Here is a 2,527-nt window from a genome sequence, read left to right as displayed (position 1 = left end):
ACTCGCCTTGTCCCTCCATACGGCGTTGTTGTAGTCCGTCCACACCCCTCCCCCATTCTCCTCGCCGCGCGAGCTGCGCTCTCCGCCGCTCACCCCCCTCTCCTCTCCGATAGCGATCACTCTCTCGCGAGGGTCATTAAATTGGATTCGATTCGATTGGATTGGCTTGGATTGGATTGGATTTGGATTTGGATTGGATTGGATTAAAGTGGATTGTGTTGGATTGTGTTGCGTCATAGCCGCGCCACGTTGCGTCATAGCCGCGGCAGGGGGTTCACGGATCGTTTCACGCGATGGGAGAATCAACCTAACGGAAACAACAACGGAACCCCCTATGCGTCGCATCCACACAGGGGTTCCCGCGAGGAGAGGTGGGAGTAAGTGGATGTCCAGCGAAGATTTTGTAAACCACTACACATGCTGATGGGGGAGGGTACGAAATGTTCCTCGTTGTCTCGGCGGGCGTGTCGCTTGCACTCGACTTCTCTGGCGGCAAATGCTGGGTCGTGCCTAGCCTCACGCATGCGCTCGGCGTCTTGAGCAAGAATTGCTCAATTTAGTGACACTATAGTCCTGCCCAGCCTTCAAACATAATCTGCAAATATAATCTTTACCAGGAACACACGGTGGGGTGTGGGGGTCCCATTGTTCATAGGCGCCTAATCATCCATAATGCGATTCAGATGCTTGTTTGGTGGTTTCTTTAAAATGAATACTGAGCCCTATGCTGTATGCCTGATTAGCCTGACACATGCGCTCTGCGTCTAAGGCGAGAACTTCTGGGTCCTGCCTGGGTTTTTAGATGCGACGCATCTCTTGCTCTGAGGCATGTTCCTCCTGCGTCGGCGTAGTCCGGCGTCCGCAAGCCACCTGCGCATGCGCGACTCTCCTCCGCTCTTCTCTCCGACACCTGTGCGCAACACTCTCACTCCGCCTCATTGTCATAAACAACAGCTGTGTGCGCGCGCTTCGCTCGCTTCGCTCCACTCTTGTCGCGCAAGTGTGCGCATGCGCGACCCTCCTCCGCTGTCTCCTCTCCTTCAGGCGCTGTGAATATAAAGCGGGTATCGCGCTGCGGCGGTTCAGTCAGCGCTCGCTCTCGTTCGACTCCGCGTGACTTTCTTGACGACTTCCTGCTTGGCTTGATTCTTCCGATGAAGACGTGATGGAAGCGACGGTTCCTTCAGCGAGTGGGCTGACATAATCCAATACCAGCGTCAGCGCAAGAGAATCAACCCAAAGGAAACGCCAATTGAACCCCCCGATGCGTCGCATCACATCAGGGTTCCCTCGCGGGAAGATGGGCGTAATTTTTGTTTACGACACGAAATTGTCCGACCAACGAGAGGCTAACAGCTTCGCTGTAAAAATAGAGTTACGGCATACGATTGCGCCGCCCCCCCCCCCCCCCCCCCCCCAAAATGCAGAAGCGAGCAGCTTTTCGCCTTTAGGAATGATTAAAGCACGTTTTTCATAGACCGAATGGCATTACCCAAGCGGTGGGCCGCATCGACATCGGCCTCTTTGTCTTTCATCTCACGAAAATGTGCGCGGCCTATTGACACTCTAAGAAGTTGCCAGTTCTAGCCCTGTGGCGTGAGCTTTGAATGGAATCAGAAAAATTTGGGCACGTACCCACAAGGGGGGATTGGCCAGGGCTAAATCGGTCGAAAACATCCTCCTCGCGAGGGGCACGATCAAATGCAGAGCATTTCCGGGGGCGCACGACGTTAAGTAGTTTGCGTTACGTTAATGTTGTTGCACTTGTTGCTGTTGGTTGTTGTATTGTAATTAAATGAGGAGACGTAATTATGTGGTCACGTGACATCATTTATTAGCAGGTGGGTATGATTATTGTGGTGCAGTGGGAAGAGCACCATGTACCTCGCGTTCCGCCCACAGGTAGTAAATGCGTTGTATCAGCAGTTTCTTGACGTAGTTTGAATGAGTCAAAGATATAAGGCGCGTTCGTAGCCCTCCATTCTGTGTCGGCTTTGTGGCGCAGTGGGTAGAGCACCATGTACCTTGCGTTCCGCCCGCAGGGTCGTGGGATCGAAACCAGGCGCCGGTAAGTATTATTTTTTTATATAATGTAGGGGGAGGGGTGCGGACTACTACGGACAACTAGAACGGGTGACATCGGGAGTTAAAGAAATGCTCTGCATTTAAAAATGCGCTCGGTCCCCGACGATGTCGTCCCGTTTGCATGCAAGCTTCATTCTGAATGAGTTTTGGAAGCGAATCCGAGAGAGATTATATACGCTTGGGTTGAAACGCGGGCAAAGGGAGGGGGACGGATGAAGCTTCTATTTGGAAAATTTTTTAGCGTCTTTGGATGCACGCTTAGAGCAAACGAAGATACGAGTGTTGAATAAACCCTAGTAAACTCTTGTTAATGAATCCGTCGAACTTTGTTCGACGTAACGATGACTGAAAATGATACAGTGGGCTCGGGGAGCAGAGATGAGAGCTTTAAACGCGCGGGTTAAAGCTGGGGCGAAGTGGTCGTCTGCGAATGGATCCATAG

Source organism: Haemaphysalis longicornis, unplaced genomic scaffold (genome assembly GCF_048455015.1).
Source record: "Haemaphysalis longicornis isolate Haplotype H1 unplaced genomic scaffold, Haemaphysalis longicornis Haplotype H1 scaffold_3, whole genome shotgun sequence".
NCBI classification, from domain to species: Eukaryota; Metazoa; Arthropoda; class Arachnida; order Ixodida; family Ixodidae; genus Haemaphysalis; species Haemaphysalis longicornis.
Note: the sequence above shows the minus strand (reverse complement) of the source record.